We start from the raw sequence: 17,932 nt of genomic DNA, 5'->3' as shown, positions 1-17,932 counted from the left end.
CATTTCATCTCATAATGGTTTGGTGATGGTGAACTCCTTTAGTTTTTTCTTGTCTAAAGGGAAGCTCTTTATCTACCCTTTGATTCTAAATGATAGCTTTGCTAGGTAGAGCAATCTTGGTTGTAAGTCCCTGCTTTTAATTGCTGTGAATATTTCTTGCCAATCCCTTCTAGCCTGCAGTTTCTTTTGAGAAATCTGCTGACAGTCTTATGGGAACTCCCCTCCCTATAGGTAACTATTTGCTTTTCTCTTGCTGCTTTTAAGATTCTCTCTTTATCTTTAACCTTTGGCATTTTAATTATGATGTGTCTTGGCATGGGCCTCTTTGCATCCATCTTATTTGGGACTGTCTATGCTTCCTGGACTTGTATGTCTATTCCTTTCATCAAGTTATGAAAGTTTTCTGTAATTATTTTTTCAAATAGGTTTTCAAATTTTTGTTCTCTCTCTTCTCCTAGCACCCCTGTGATTTAAATGTTGGAAAGCTTAAAGTTGTCTCAGGGGCTCCTAACATTATTCTTGTTTTTTTTAGATTATTTTTCTTCTCGCTCTGATTGTTTTTTGATTACTTGTATTCCAAATTGCAGATTTGATTCTTGCCTTCATCTGCTCTACTGTTGATTTCCTGTAAATTGTTCTTTATTTTAATTAATGTGTCCTTAACATTTCTGACTGGATCTTTTTTTTTCTTTGCTGTTGAGTCCTCACTAAGTTCCTTGAGCATCCTTATAAGCAGTGTTTTGAACTCTGCATGTAGTAGATTGCTTGTCTCCATTTTGTTTAGCTCTTTTTCTGGAGAGTTATTCTATTCTTTCATTTGGACCATGTTTCTTTATCTCCTCATTTTGGCAGCCTCCCTGCATTTGTTTCTATGTATTAGGTTGAGCTGCTACGTCTCCCAGGCTTGATCAAGTGGCCTAATATAGTAGGTGTCATGTAGGGTCATGGCACAGCCTCCCCTATCAACCAAGCTGGGTACTCAAGGTGCACCCTTCTCTTGTAGTTGAGTCTTGATTGCTGTTGGCACGTCCAAGGTCAGCCACTACCTGTGTTCTGTCTGGATCACACAGCGTTAATTACAGAATGACCTACAGATGGCTGCTACTTGTGCTGGGCTTGGAGGTTCCCAGGTGAGTCCAAGCATTGAACAAAGCTGGCCACTGCTAGTGACAGTCCTGGGGCAACTTAGCAAAAAGTATGGGGTTCACTGAAGCCAGATGCTTCTTGTTTGAGAGAATTTAGGAAAATCTGAAGCATGGGCCAGTACAAGCCATCCATGTGAAAAAGCCACTGGAAACAGCTTGGGTGGGCCGAAAGTTGGGTGGATCAGAGCCTTAGGGAATCACCAGGGTGGGGCAAGCAGTGTGAGCCAGGTTGATGGAGTCTCAGATATTGTACCCACCTGCCAGCTCTGTGGCTCTGTTGGGGAAAGGCTCAGAAAAGGAAGAGTGGCCTCTGCCAGCACATCTGTCTGGAAGAAAGCTGTCCCCACTCACCCTGATGCCAGAAAATTCAGTTCCTCCCCACAAGTCTCCAGTGCCTTTCAAGCTGCTGCCCCAACACCGGAGCACACGCAGAGTGAGTCTGAGAAAATCTGTGTGTGGGCCCTTTAAGAAGAGCTGTCAGGGAGTCCAGCAGTTTCTGTCTTCCAGAGCATCCATTCCCGGTGGTTTTTATAGCCAGAAGTTACAGTGACTTCCCTTCTTGGCACTGGAGCCCTAGGCTGGGGGGCCTGGTGTGAGGCTGGGTCCCTTCGCTCCTGAGATACCCTTCCGATTTTGTATCTGCCACTTGGGTATGGGTCCAGACGGTTCCAGTATCTGCCCCTTTTACCCATCTGGATGAAGTTTCTCTAATTCCGTAGTTTGGGCATCATTCAGCTCAATTTCTGGTGATTCTGAATAATGGTTGTTCTATAGTCTAGTTGTAATTTTGATTTGGTTGGGCAAGGAGGCGAGCTGGGTTTACCTAGGCCGCCATCCTAACCAGAGGTCCTTCATCAGTGGGTCTTAGTGTCCATTGTGGGGACGGGTGAACGTTTCCTGGGAGAGCTTTCTGAGGCACAGCTATTCCTCCTCAAACTGACAGTCACTACCTAGGGACGGGGTTGACCAGAGATAAGTGTTTGGAAAGAATATGCCTGGTGATCCGAAAACCTCCTCATACACTTATTAGCAAAGTGTTACGTTAAGAAAATCATGAGTCCTATTCAAAGTAACTTGAAGACATTACAATTAAGTTTAAAAGCCAAAAAAAAAAAACCAACCCCTAAAAACAACACTGTAGGCATTATGTAGATGAAAGCACTAACAACTGAAAGAAGACAGACTTAAAAAAAAAAAAGCTTTGGCACATGAAATGGAGACCAGAAAAATAAAAATGGTGGTAGGTATTTCATGCTTTACTTATCTTTTGTCTCTGAATTTGGAGACAATCCGTATCAACCAGAAAATTGGGAATCTCCCTCCTCTCTGCCTACTTACAGTACCTGTGCGAACTGGCACTTCGCTTGAAACAAGTGAGTGGGACGTGTATGTCTCTGGCTGGTGGGGGAAGGCAGCCAAGACCAGGGCTCACGAGAGGCCTCTGATGCATTGCCTTCTGCTGTGTCATGGGCTGATCCAAAAATGAAGGCCCTTTCTTTCCTTACGGAAAAGGGAAAAACAGTCTGGTCTACTCCTGCTTTTTCCTTTACTCTCACATCCCCACCATACAACACTTAAGACACCGGATACGAAGGGGAGACCCCCCAAAACCTGGAATTTATTTATTAAAAACTGTGTATCTATCCTTACATGATAAAACTTCAGTCACCTTCAAAGTACTCTCCATTTGATGCAATACATCCATGAGATGTTTTCCCCACTGCTCAAAACAGTATTGAAGTCATCGATTTTGATGCCTTTTAGTGCTTCTGCCAGTTTTTGTTTCACCTCTTCCACTTCAGCAAAACGTTTCCTTTTGGGGACTTTTTCATCTGGGGAAACAAAAAAGGTTGCTTAGGGTAAGAGCAGGTGAATAGGGAGGGTGGGGCACAGGGGTCATGACATTTGTAGTCAAAACTGCTGAACACTCAGCATGGTAGGGGAGGTGCACTCGTAAATCACCCATCATGAAATGGGCAGTCTTCAAAAAATTCACTGGAGTCTTACTCTGCCTCTCACAACAACACCAGCTGGTACACTGTTACAGATGGGTTCCTAGAACACTCACCTAGTGGGAGAAGCCTGTACTACAAGGGGCCTGTCTCCGTTTGGGGGATCCTCCCTCATATGTGGGGGTTTTCCCCACACTAAGCAATTCTCTGTGACACCAGCTGGGTGTCTTACAGTTCAATTCCGACACTACCTGAACAACATCAGATCCCACAGGCCAAGGGCTCAACCCCACAAGACTGCCTCTTGCTTCAGGCATCAGTTGCCAGAGCAGGTTGTTACCCGTGCTTCTGGCCCACCACTATAGATCACAGGTTTCAGGACTCCCCACCTCAGGCTGTATTAATTTACTAGAATATTAATTAAAGGACATGACAAGAAGACACGGATAAACAGCCAGGTGAAGAGAGACACAAGATGAGGTCTGGGAGGGTCCCGAGCACAGGAGCTTCTGCCCCTGTGGAGTTGGGCTGTGTCACCCTCCTGGTGTGGGTGTGGTCGCCAGCCTGGAAGCTCCCCAGACCCTGTACTTTGGGGGTTTTATACAGCCTTCCCTTTACATAGGTACAGTCATTAACTCGGTTTTCTTCCCCTTTTCCATCTCTGGAGGATGGAGATATGTAGGCCTGAAAACTCCAGGCTTCTATCCATGGCTTGGTCTTCCTGGGGACCACCCGCATCCAGGACCCCCACAGAGTTGCCTCATTGGAACAAGAGATGCTCCTGGAGCTCTTATCCCTTTGGAAGTTACAAGGGTTTTAGGGGCTCTGTGCAGGAACCAGAGGCAGAGACATATTTTTTTTTCTATTATCTTACAGTTGCCATTAGTAAATAACGCACAATCCTGTCAGTTATCATTTGGGGGGCCAAAAGTCATTACTTACTACTAACCCACTAAATGAGTTGTAAAGGATTGCAAACATTTGCAATCATAAATGAAAAGCAGTGGTTCATTAGAGTTTACTTGGGATTGTACATCTGTTCTCCTGAGAGACCTGGTTCTTTTGCAAGGTTTACAATTTTGCAAAAGCTCCCCAGATGCATGTACAAATGCAAATTCTGTCTTATAGACATTTGTTAGGCAAATACCAGTCCTCAAGCATGCTCTTATGAGTGTATCATCACCGCTCAGAGATGTTCGTGGGTCTGCTGCTGTGTTTGCTTTTCAGGTACTTATTATTTTAGCTCCATAATCATTTAGATTGTAGGTAACTTGATTAGTGTGTAGTGATATCTGTATATATGTGTGTATATATGCTTATATTTACACTTAAATTGTCTAATTTTTATTAGATTTTTAAATATATTTGGGTAGAAATAAAATAATTATTCTTTCATTGCTGAAACAAACCTGTCTAGCCAGGGATTTGGAACATAGCCCTACCCTTCTACAAAAATCTCTTTTTGCTCTGAACTTCCCACAACATGCTCGCTCTCCAGTGCCCCTGTGACAGTGTGAACTGGGCACTGAAGTTGAGCATGTCCAGCAGCGGTCTATCATTAAAGGAAAAGAGTAAGTATCAGGCGCAGCTGATCCTCAGGTAAGTGGCATGAGCAGGCGGCTCAGACTCATGGTGCCTGCTCCTGCTGCGTTGCTACCTTTCCCTCAGTTCACATCTGTGGTCCCATGAGGCATCTCCCTGGGATCAGTCAGCTGAGCAAGAAAAGCAGTGCCTGCTTTTAAGACAAAATGCTGGCACCAAATAGACTGCTGTAGTATTGGTCTAGCGGCACAGGGCAATCCTCTCTTGTGTCAGGCCAGACATTTGTCTGGACTATGCAGATCTATACAGCTTCATTTTATCTCCAACTTAGAATAATTTAAAATTGATTCAACAAACGTTTAGTGAATGCTTACCATGTGCAAGGCATGGTGGGGGCGCCAAGACACAAAGCAGCTGGCCTGACAGAAAGTTGGAAAGTTCTAGCGGAGACAGGCCTAGTGACTGTCAGTGTGTGTCCTCCAGGGTGTGTAGTCTGTGCTTTGAGTCTGTTCCCAGCGTTCACCCCAGGGCACACCGGCCTGAGAACAGAGTGGAAGCAGGGGGTATTGCTTCTCAACCTCTTCACCGAATTTCAGGGTCTTAGTCCCCAAAGGGGAGGTGCTTCCACCAGGGGACACAGCGATGTTCCCCTGACTTGGAAGTTGTGCCTACCTTCTGGCCACTTGGGGATCCTTACACCAACAGCCAGAGGGGGTTGATTTTGCTCATAAAGAGGCATTAAGTTGCTGCTATCTTTTATAACAGCAGGGAGGAAGGGGTGGGCTATATCTGGGACTTACAGGATTTTCCGGAGTGCCTCTTAATACTTCTATGTTCAATTCTAGAAGTTAATGGAATATTATAGCAACCCAGTAAAAGAAGAGCTCACTGATGTCTCAAACCCTTCAGAAATTAAGATTTCTGTCTCGCACTAGGTACAAATGCCAACCAGCATATATACTGGGCTGAACAGAAATTGGAAGATGACCCGAGAAGTACAGTGTGAGGAAATCCAATCGTGGAAAAAAAAAATAGTTCTAGCCCCGGATCTGGTTGTCACATTTTATCAGACCAACTCTAATACAAAAAATATGGGTTTCAGAGCCAAACGGAACAAACTTTGAATTCTAGTCCCTCTGCTAGCTGTGTGGCCTGGGGCAGGGCCCTGAGCTCTTCTGAGCCTTAGTATCCCTCCCTGCAATAGCGATTACATGGTGAGAGTCTTGTGAGAATTAAGTGGAACTAAAGTGTGAAGTTTCAGTGCACCCTCTGGCACGTGGTAAGCACCCAGCAACGGCAGGCAGTGTCGTGGTGTCACAGCGTCACAGCGTCACAGCAGCAACAGTCGCAGTGAGCCTCTCATAGTGACCTGCGCTTCGCCCCGCAGTTACCAGTTATCATTCGCTCTGAGCCGCCAGATTCTACCTTCACTGAGATTCTTCTCTGCTTAGGAGCAAGAACTAAAGGTTTAATGCTGGCTACTGCCATCTTGACTTCCTTTTTCTCTGATTGATTTATTAACCACACCTATATATTTTTAAATATGTTTATTGATTTTTTAAAGAAAGAGAAGGGGGAGAGAGAGAAACATCAATTACTTACCTCCCATACTCACCCTGACCGGGGATTGAACTCATGACCTAGGGGTTTACCCTGACTGGGAACCAAACCCACGACCTTTTGGTTTACAGGATGATGTTCCAACCAACTGAGCCACCTGGCCAGTGCTAACTGCTCTTACATTTGCATCAGACCATCTGGTACTGCTGGATACACAGAAGCAAGCAGTCTTACTTAGCCCATGATATCCACACACCATCAGACTTCAAAACTGGGTGCCCATCAGTGAGCTACAATTGCTTTGCTAAGTTTTTACTGAGACCAAGTTTTAACTTTCCACCCAATAATCTATTAGTAGAGTGAAGAACTCTTATACCTCTGGACCTTTGAACACACTGTTCTCTGTGCTATAAGCACATCTTCACCTGTTTGCTTGGCTTGCTCCCTTTCCTTCTTCTGTTAATAGCGGGTATTGATGGCCGCTTGCCTCTTATCCGGAACCCTGGTGGGGTCTCTCTGCTGTATGTGCCGATTAGCCCTGGTACTTTTCCTGTTATAACATTTACTCCACTTGATTTAATTACTTGTTATGTTTAGCTTCCTCACTATGTTCTGGACAGGCAAGAAACTCATCTTTCTAAATCACCACTTTGTCCTTAGAGCCCTGAACAATGACTGGCACACCCGCTTCCACACGTGTGTTTGTTATTTTTAAATAACACAAAGTTCTGCCCTGGCTGGTGTAGCTCAGTAGATTGAGCACGGGCCTGCGAACCAGGCGATCGCGGTTCGATTCCCAGTCAGGGCACATGCCTGGGCTGCAGGCAGGTTCCTTGCAGGCTAACTCCCAGCAGGGGACGCACAAAAGGCAACCATACATTGATGTTTCTCTACCTCTCTCCTTCCCCTCTAAAGGTAAATAAATAAAATCTTTAAAAAAAATAAATAACACAAAGTTCTAAGTTCTAAACTGAGAAGTTCTGTTTTATTTTTCATTCTTTCATTCATTCATTCATTCATCTAATATTTAAGATCCTACTATGTGACAGGCACTGTTAGGTGATGGTTTCAGAGCAGGGAGCAAACCAGACAAGGTCCCTTGCAGCTTACAGAGAAAAATAAAACCGTAAAGACTACAGGCAGGGAGCAGGAGTTAATGTGGCCGAACTCCGCTTTTAGGGCCTTCGCAGGCTACGGTGAGGCCTGGGGGTTTCACTCCGAAAGTGGAGCAGAGCCTTTGAAGGGTTTTTGAAAGGAGCTGTGAAGCGATCTGGCCCGAATGGGAGTCCAGCCAACCTTCTGTGGGCAGATGAAAAGGATGGGGTGGAGACGGTGCACAGTTAATGAAGAAACCAGCCCCTGGGCATAGTTCAGATGGGACATGTTTGGATCAAGAGAATGTGAAATTTGGGGATTGGCCCTGGCAGTGTGGAATAATTCTACTTGATCTTTCTGTTATACTACTGAGTTCCGTTTGTCAGTATTTTATTAAGGATCTGTTTTACTAACTTTTATAGGATTGATCTGTCATTTGCTTTGATAATGTTTTACTTAATTTTGATATCAGCATTATGCTAGTCTTATAAAGTGAGTGGGATAGCTTCCCATCTGTTTTTGACACTTTGGAACAATTTATAGGATCTAGCTAAAATTTTTGTATATAAAATGGGTATTATCTATTTTTGAAGTTTGGGTTGAAATGGCCCATTAAGCCTCAGGGCTTGAGACGTTTTCCCAGGTACATTACTAACCGCTGTTTCAATCCCTGACTACCGACCTATTCAGGTTCTCTTTGTTGAGCCAAGTTTGGCCTTTATTCTAAGACTGATGTAAGCAATTATTATCAGGGGCTAACTTTTTCTGACCTTTCTGTTATGCTGATGGATTCCTTTTTTCTTTTTCTTGATCATTCTTGTTTCAGGTTTGCCTGTCTTTTTGCTTAAAAAAAAAAAACAGCTTCGGTTTTATTGACTCACTCTCTTTGGGGAGGTACAGGGGTGTCCAACCTGTGGGCCACATGCAGCCCAAGACGGCCCTGACGCAGCCCAACACAAAGTCGTAACTTTACTTAAAACATTCTGAGATTTGTGTTTGTGATTACTTGTCACAATGTATTTAATGTGAGGCCCGAGACCACCTTCCTCCCCCAGCGTGGCCTGGGGACACCGAAGGCTGGACGCCCCCTGGCGCACATGTCGCGAAGCACAACTCCCTTTCTGCCTTAAGTTTCCCCCTGTTGCCTTTAGCTTTATTTTTGCTGCTGTTTTTCTGGCTTCTTGGATTATAATCTTAGTTTGTTTTCAGACTTTCCTGTTTTTTAATAAATGCTTTCTCTTGAGTAATGAAGTTTTTAGTAGTAAGGGCCGTCATTGCTATTCAGTTTAAAATAGTCCTCCATTTCTCCTTATTTGCTCTTTAATCCATGAGTATTTATATGTGTGCTTTAAATTCCATTGGCTTTTATCCTTTTGTTAATTTGTAATTTCATGAACATAGTTTTTACGTTAGTAAGTTTTTTTTAAAAATTTGAGATTTCCTTAGAGGTCATTATGTTGTGAATCTTACATACACATATTTGAAAAGAATATCTACTCTCATTTGGGTACAAACTACTTTATGACTCTAATTATTAAAAATGAAGGCCTAGAACCTGGAGGCAGAACAGGGGAAAGGAATATCCTTCTCTAATTGCCAGTAAAATTCAGAGAGGGGCCTCCAAATAAGACACCTGTGGGGAGCCCTCAGGCGTCTGCCTGTGCCCCTTAGACCCCAGAGCTGCTGGCCCTGCAGAGGGTGTATGAGAGGTCGCGCAGCTCCTACGACTTTACAAGTAACACCAGGTGACGTAACTATACTCTTTGTGAGGTAACCGCCCTTCCGCCCTGGCCCAGGCTAGGCCCTTGGCCAGTGACAGGCCAGCAGCGCCAGTGTCCGTGTTGGTCAGCCCATCTGTGAGAAACTAAGTTCTGCCTACAGAAGGATGGACATAAGTGAATAACATCTTCCAAGTCAATGGAGGAAAGCTGGAGCCTGCCTTTATTAGAAGTCTAAGCACAAATTTGACTGCTGGTGTCCTAATTAAGGATGTGACACAGGGCAGGAACTACCGTGAGGCGAGTGTGCCCTTGGCACAAAATTTAAAGGGGCCCCCAAAAGTCAGTCATACTACAAGATAAGTACTATATTTTACTGTAGTACTTTTAAAATCAATTTTTAATGCAAAGCATCTACAAACATGATTTCCACCACGTGAAAGTCTACACCAGAAATAATAAGTGTTTTACAAAACACAGCCCAGATGTCAACATCCACAATGACCACAACCACAGTAGCTTGGCGACATCTGTTTCTTCAACAGTAAGAATCACATCAACTATAAATTCTAAAGAAAATAAAGGATGAAAATTTGATATTGGCAGTTTTGTTGGTGATACTGCATTTAACACTTGGATTTTATCTATATTTTTTCTCTTTTTTTAGAGAGGGAAAGAGAGGGAGAGAAACATCAATGTGTGGTTGCCTCTCACATGCCCCCCACTGGGGACCTGGCCAGCAACCCAGGCATGTGCCCTGACTGGGAAATGAACTGGCCACCCTTCGGTTCGCAGGCCAGCACTCAATCCACTGAGCCACACCAGCCAGGGCTTTATCTATATTCTTACATTGGATGCAAACTGTATTCAGGAAGAGGCATTTGGTATAGAACCATTGATGACCATGATGCTACCATATAAGGAAATCCAAGGACCAGTGACAAAAAGATTGGTGCAACTCTCCCATTTAGTTTAGGACAGGAATCTCCTTTCCAGGATGGTGCAAACAGGCCATGCATATAATGTACACTTACAAAAATATGTAAAAATTCCTCCTCCTTACTAAAACTGAAAAGGGGTTGGTATGGGTTTTTAATGAACATTTGGAACATACAGTTAATGCAATAGTTACATTTACTTTTAGAAAATAAGTAGAAAAACACATCCCATTTTCCTGTGGCACTGACCACAAGGGCCAGAAACTGGAAGACTTCTCTGCTGAAGGGCACAGTGTCATCTGGGCAAACAAATAAGGGGCTTGCTGCAGAGCTCAGGGGGTGACTGATTTTGTTGCTCACACAGAGAACTTCAGTGCTGTTTGGAGCTGCACATATCCTACTTACTAATGCCTCACAGCAGAACTTTTATGACTAAACCAGGTCTTTTTTTTCTTTTTGAGAATTTTGAGCTTATCTGAGCCAAACTGATGACATATGCAGAGAAGCAGATCTCAAAAGCCAGGTTTTAAGCACAATTTTAGTGTAAGTGTCTCTTCAGAACACATCAGTATTTTACATTTTAAAGCTTAGGACTTGGTGTAAAAGCAAAATGCACACACCCCCCATCCAAAAACAATACCAACTAAAACCAGAAACCATATCTGGGCTTAGCCCTGTTAGAGAGCCACTGGAGAGTGTGGTTTTTATTAAAATGTCTTCCTAGTCTTCAATGACAGTTGATATAGTTATTTTTTCTCCATGATTTGATTAAATTGCAGTGTTTATCATGATAATTTTAAACTTAGTTGTTAGTAAGTAATAAGCTATATTATTTGTTAGATTATTTGCTCTGTGAGAATATGGTCACCACTGGAAACTGGTTTATTTCATATGAAGCTATTTAATTATATATTTAGTGAATTTTTAAAGAGATGTAGAACTGCTTTTAATATCTATAAATGTTCAATGTAGTGAAAATGCACCTAACATGAAAAAAACACCTTATAAGATTTCCAAAACAATATTAAGAATTCTATGTAGGGAGACTTCACAAAATGGCAGCGTAGATAAACATGGCTTGCCTCCTCAAAGAACCACATTAAACTAAAATATAGAACAACTAAAATGTAGAACAATTGTTATTCAGAACCATCGGAAATTGAGTTGAATGGATGCCTGACAAGTATGGAATTAAAGAAACCACATCCATCCACACTAGTAGAAGGGGCAGAGATACAGAATGGGCTGGTCACACATCCACATGTAGTGGATAAAAATTTAGGATGGGTATCTCAGGACCAAGAAGTCCCAACCCCACACCAGGCCCCTCAACCCAGGGTTCCAGTGCCAGGAAGATAATTCCCCATAACTTCTGACTGAAAGAAAAAACAACAAAAACTCAGTGGCACTGAGTCAGTGGAAGAAACTGTTGGAGTCCCAGGCAGTTCCTCTTAAAGTCCCACACACAGACTTATTCGGACTCACTCTTTCTGAGCTCCAGCACCAGGGTAGCAGCTTGAAAGGCACCAGTGGCACACAGGGAGGAAGTGAAGTGGCTAGCATCAAGGCAAGAGCTGGGGGACAGAAAGCCAGGTAAAGGCCATTGTCCTTTTGCTGAATCCTCCCCCCACAGAGCTACAGAGCTGGCAGGCTGGTGCCATATCTGAGATTCCATCAACCTGGCTAACACTTTTTGCCCCTCCCTGGAGTCCCCCAGAGACCCTGTCCCACCCAACTTATGGACCCACCCAAGCTGCTTTTCCATATGATGGCTGGTCTTGGCTCATGCTTCACAACTTCCTAAATCCTCTCAAACAAGTAACAGCTGTCCTCAGTGAGTGCCCAGCCCCTGTACCTCTTGCTAAGTGGCCCCAGGCATGGCATTAGCAGCAGTCAGCCTAGATTCACAGTTTGGTTTGTCTGGGAATCTCCAAGTCTAGCACGGTAGTAGCCATCTCAGATTGCTTTATAGCTTAGGCAGGATGGCCCTGGACAAAACACAGGTGAGGGCAGACCCTAGCCTGCACCACCCGGGAAACCCCCGAGTCTGTGCACCTAGTGGACAGCTACACACCATGTCAGAGTACCAACACCCTGCCCTCCACACTGCTGATCCTCCACGAAGGTGGTTTTTAGTGGTCAGTGGTCACAGCCAGTCCTCACAGCTGACTGGCCTGGGTAAATCCCTTCCATTGAGCTGCCAACAGTAATCAAGGCTCAACTACAAGAGGAAGGGTGTACTCAGCCCACCTGAATGGTACACCTCTAGTATCCAGTTATCCAGCTTGGGTGGTAGGAGAGGCTGTGCCACTGGACCATACAGGACACCTGCTACATCAGGCCACACTACCAAGACAGGGAGTCATAGCAGCTCTACCTAATACAGGTATGTGGCCAAAACAAGCAGACAAAGAAACATGGCCCAAATAAAAGAACAGATAGAAACTCAGAAAAAGAACTAAACAAAATGGAGATAAGCAATCTACTGGATGCAGAGTTCAAAATATTGGTTATAAGGATGCTCAAGGAACCTAGTGAGGACCTCAACAGCAGAAAAAAAGATCCAGTCAGAAATGAAGGATGCACTAATTAAAATAAAGAACAATTTACAGGGAAAGAGCAGTAGAGTGGATGAAGTCTAGAATCAAATCAATGATTTGAGCATAAGGAAATAAAAAGCAGCCAATCAGAACAATAAGAATAAAAAAGAATCCTAAAAAAAAGGACAGTGTAAGCAGCCTGTGGGACAACTCCGAGCTTTCCAATATTTACATTATAGGGCACCAGAAAGAGAAGAGAAAGAGTAAGAAATTAGAAATCTATTTGAAAAAAATAATGAAAGAAAACTTCCCTAATTTGGCGAAGGAAATACACATGCAAGTCCAGGAAGCACAGAGAGTCCCAAACAAAATAGATGCAAAGAGGCCCTCTCCAAGACACATAATCAAAATGCCAAAGGTTAAATATAAAAAATCTTAAAATCAGCAAGAAAAACGCCATTAGTTATCTATAGAGGAATTCCCATAAGACTGTCAGTTGAATTCTCAAAAGAAACTTTGCAGGCTAGAAGGGATTGGCAAGAAATACTCAAAAGTCATGAAAAGCAGGGGCCTACAGCCAACATTGCTCTAAGCAGCAAAGCTGTCATTTGGAATCAAAGGGCAGATAAAGAGCTTCCCAGACAAGAAAAAATTAAAGGAGTTTATCATCACCAAATCATTACTATATGAAATGTTAAAGGGACTAATTGAAGAAAAAGAAGACCAAAACTATGAATAAAATGGCAACAAATACTCATCTATCAACAACTGAATCAAAAAACAGTCTAAACAAACAAGAACAGAAACAGAATCACGGATATGGAAAGCACTTTGATGGTTGCCAAAAGGGAGGGCCTATGGAAGAATGCATGAAGAGGTGAGGGGATTAAGAAGCTCATAAGTAGTTGCGTACTCATAAGTACTCAAATAAGTAGTTGCAGAATAGTCATGGGGATGTAAAGTACAGTATAGGAAATGGAGTAGCCAAAGAAGCTACACTTGACCCATGGCCATGAACAATGGTGTGGTGATTGCTTGTGGGAGAGGGGGGTGCTGGGTAGAGATGGATAAAGGGGAATAATTGGGACAACTGTAATATTATAATGAATAAAATATAACTAAAATTAAGAAAAGAACTCTGTAGTCAGGACTAGAAACTAATGTCCTGTTTATCAAGCCAAGGATTTTGAGGCTCCCTTCAAGCTACTAAACCTACAAGAGGAAAATGCTGCATTTTTCTGCAGTGTTGGTTTTATTTAAAAATTGGGGAAACAGTGTTTTTCCCCCACTAAAATACTACTGTATTTTGGAATAAAATCTTGTGGGGTTTTAAAACAAGAATCGTTAAGAACAGGAAACTTGCTGCTTCCTTACTTGCGTAATCTTCAGACTACTTCTCTTCCTCCCCTGCTGAAGGGGAGGCACTTTCAGATGTGTTATGTTATTAGACAGAAAATGCACAATATTATAGGTACAACAATATTAGCCAACATATTTGGGAGTGTTTTCAGTTTTACAGTTTATATTCCAGCACTCAAAACTCAGGGTCAAGTTTTTCTTCATCTATTTTATTTATTTAGATCGTATTTATCTTTAGAGAGGGAGGAAGGGAGGGAGAAAGAAAGGGAGAGGAACATCGGTGTGCAAGAGATACATGGATCTGCTGCCTCTCACATGCCTCCAACCAGGGACCTGGCCTGCAACCCAGGCACGTGCCCTGACTGGGAAATGACCCAGAGACCCTTTGGTTTGCAGACTGGCACTCAGTCCACCGAGCCACACCAACAAGGGCTCAGGCTTAAGTTTTGACAAAAGAACTATTTGGTCGTGCTAAATACTAAGACACTAATTCTATCTTAGATTTGTCAAAGTTAATCACACTAATTTCTAATAGTCTAAAAATGGGCCAAGATGTCCTAATAAACAGGCACCTACATGTTTTAATAGGCATTACATTACCTTTTGTGACTGTGATCAGCATTTGATTTGCAGAGAATATCGTACATCAAGAATTCCTATATAAAATGATCATTTCTATTAACTGTGCATTGTGGTCAATTGATACGATGAATATGGATAATAAAAGTTATCCAAAATATGGACATGACAGGATGTATGTGACACACGCAGTATGGAGAAATTTATACAACACATGTATTTACATTAGTTTGCAAAAGGATGTGGGATGATAGTTAAGTTGTGGGTCAGTAACTCAGCCCTGCCTGGCCTTTCACTACTCTCATATCTCTGTGAAATACACTTAAAGATATACTTTATAGTAATGGGGCCTTCCACATTTAAGTTGTTTTGTCCTCTGCATTCTTGGGATTTCATTACTTCAACTCAGTCAGAACTTTGTAAATAGGCCTAAAATTTTCTTGAGTACTTGTTTCTGGAGCACTTTCAAGATATGAAACCACTTTTTAAGTATAAAATGTCACTCTCTGCCTTTAAAGTTTCCTGTGCTTTGGGTTTGAAATAATTTAGTTATGTCTTTTCCATGTATATATGTTCATAATTTGTCCTTTTATATGCCAGTACATTGATACGGTCAGTGTTTTGTTTTGTGGGGTTTTTTATTTGTTTTGGTAGGTGCAGAAACCTGAGGGACAGGGGTGCAAACCAGCACTTTACTTTGGAGCACATTTCCTAAGCATAAATATATCATCCTAATTATGTTTGCTTCAGCAAATGTTCAGCTGTTTACATTTCTGGAGAATATATTTACTTGAATATAAAAGCAATCCAGATGTAGGTTTATATTAGGTAGAATCTAATCAATGATTTAAAATTTTCCTTGGATAATCCACAAAGTGAATAATTTAAGTGCAGATAAATGAAAGCTGACAGTATATCACAGTGATAATTTTGTATTTTTCAGTAAAAAATTAAAGCAAATTTCTCTTTTTTCTTTTCATTATAATGACCAACTCCTGGTACTTCACTGTTGCCAAGATCTATTTTTAGAATAAAATATTGTTCTTCAAGACAAAAAGAAAGAAGACATAGGCAATGTAAGGTCAAGGCTAAAAACTGGGGTCATACTCACATAATTCCAGGCTTGAATTCTGACTATGTGAGTAACTTAGATAAGTTACTTAACCTACTAACATACAACTTTTTCATCTTTAATAGAGAACTAGTAATACATTGCATTGATTAACAAGATAACACAAAGTGCTTGTGCCTGACTCCCAGAAGCAGGCCCAGGTTTTATGGACCCTGAAGTTTGTATTACTTGGGGGACCCTTTTAAAGGAAAAAAAAATTAAGAATACAAAATTGGCATGGCAATGATATTTAAAATGAGAAAACAAGTCATAAATAACAAATTTTATAATGGCACAAACCCATAAAAATAAAATATTTTAAAGGATTGGTTGCCCCTACCCATCATTGTGATAATTTTTTTCTTATAATTTTTAAAGTTTATTTTTATTGTATTTTTCTCATTACCATTCATCCCCCTTATACTATCTTCCACTTCCACCCACCCTCCTCACCCCCCCTCACCACACTTGTCCATGTCCATGAGTCCTTTTTCTTTTTCGTTATATGCTGCCACCCCTCAATCCCTCACCTAGAGCTATCAGCCGGTTCTCTGTCTGCAAGTCTGTCTCTATTTCCCTTGTTAGTTCAATTTGTTCATTAGCTTCCACATATGACTGAAATCATATCATATTTGTCTTTCTCTGGCTTATTTCACTTAGCATAATACTCTCCAGGTCCATTTTTCAAAAGGTAAAATTTTCTTATTTGTATGGCTGATTAATAGTATTATCCATGATAGGATTCTTATAATAATTAGATGAATTAATACATGAACAGTACTTAAAACTGTACCTGACACAGAAGGCAACAGTGATGATTATAGGAGGTCTGTCTGGATAAAGTCCAGCCATTGTTAATATAACAATAATGGTTTGCATGACATCTATGTAACCTGGCAGCCAAGGAGAGTGGACTAGAATGTGTATGCGTGAACAATAATGACTTCACTGTACCAGTCATTGGGGGCAGTAGATGTCATTGAGTGAACATGTGTACTGTGTGGCCATTGCATTCAAAATGACTGAGTGAGTAGAGTGATGAATCTGCATCAAATTTTGGGTTAAGCTTGAACATTTCTCCATGGAAACTACTAGGACGATTCAGCAGGCTGCAGCTGTGGGTAACTGGAGACTGGCAGCTTCGACACAACAACGTGGCTGCTCACGCATCACGCCTTGTGCAGAGTTTTTTGGCAAAACATCAAATCACCCAGGTGACTCAGCCCCCCTACAGCCCAGATTTGGTGCCCTGCAACTTCTGGCTTTTCCCAAAACTAAAAGCACCTTTGAAAGGGAAGAGATTTCAGACTATCAGTGAGATACAGGAAAAAATGACGGAGCAGCTGACGGCAATTGAGAGAACTGTGTGAGGTCCCAAGGTGACTACTTTGAAGGGGACTGAGGCATCATTGTCCTGTGTACAGTGTTTCTTATATCTTGTATCTTCTTCAGTAAATGTCTCTATTTCTCATATCACATGGATGGATACCTTCTGGACAGACCTATTCCAAATTGAACTTCGGTTTTCTTCAGCTAAATTCCCAGAAGTTGTATTCCTGGATCAAAAGACACATCCATTTTTAATTTATTGAGGAAACCTTGTAGTGCTTTCCAGTGGCTGCACCAGTCTGCATTCCCACCAACAGTACAAAAGGATTCCTTTTTCTCCACATCCTCCCCAGCACTTGTTTATTGATTTATTGATTATAGCCATTCTGACTGGTACGGATGATAACTCATTGTGGTTTTAATTTGCATTTCTCTGATTATTAGTGATGTTGAGCATCTTTTCCGATGTACTTTGGCTGTCTGTATGTCCTCTTTGGGGAAGTGTCAATTCAGTTCCTTCGTGTTTTTATCAATTGGATTATTTGGGGGTATTTTTGGTGTTGAGTGTTATAAGTTCTCTACGAATTTTGGATTTTACCCTTATCATAAGTTTTGGTGAGTATGTTCTCCCATTTAGTGAGTTGTCTTTTTATTTTGCTGACGGTTTCCTTTGCTGTGCAAAAACTTTTTAGTTCAATATAGTCCCATTTATTTTTTCTCTTGTTTCCCTTGCCCGGGAAGATATACCTGAAGAAACTATTTCTATGAACACTGTCTAAAATTTTATTATCTATGTTTTCTTCTAGGGTTCTTATGGTTTCAAGTCCAACATTTAAGTCCTTGATCAATTTTGAATTTATTCTTCTATGTGGTATAAGAAGGTGGTCTAATTTCATTTTTCTGCATGTATCTGTCCAATTTTCCCATCACCATGTACTGAAGAGACTACCTTTAGCCCATTGTATGTGCTTAGTTCCTCTGTCAAATATTAATTGACCATTAAAGTGTGGGTTTATTTCTGGGCTCTCTTTCTCTTCCATTGATCTATATGTTTGTTTTAATGA

This window comes from Sturnira hondurensis, unplaced genomic scaffold (genome assembly GCF_014824575.4).
Source record: "Sturnira hondurensis isolate 20B ecotype Veracruz unplaced genomic scaffold, ASM1482457v3 Scaffold0021214, whole genome shotgun sequence".
In the NCBI taxonomy this organism is placed as follows: domain Eukaryota; kingdom Metazoa; phylum Chordata; class Mammalia; order Chiroptera; family Phyllostomidae; genus Sturnira; species Sturnira hondurensis.
The sequence above is the reverse complement of the archived record's forward strand: the minus strand, read 5'-3'. Positions refer to the sequence as shown.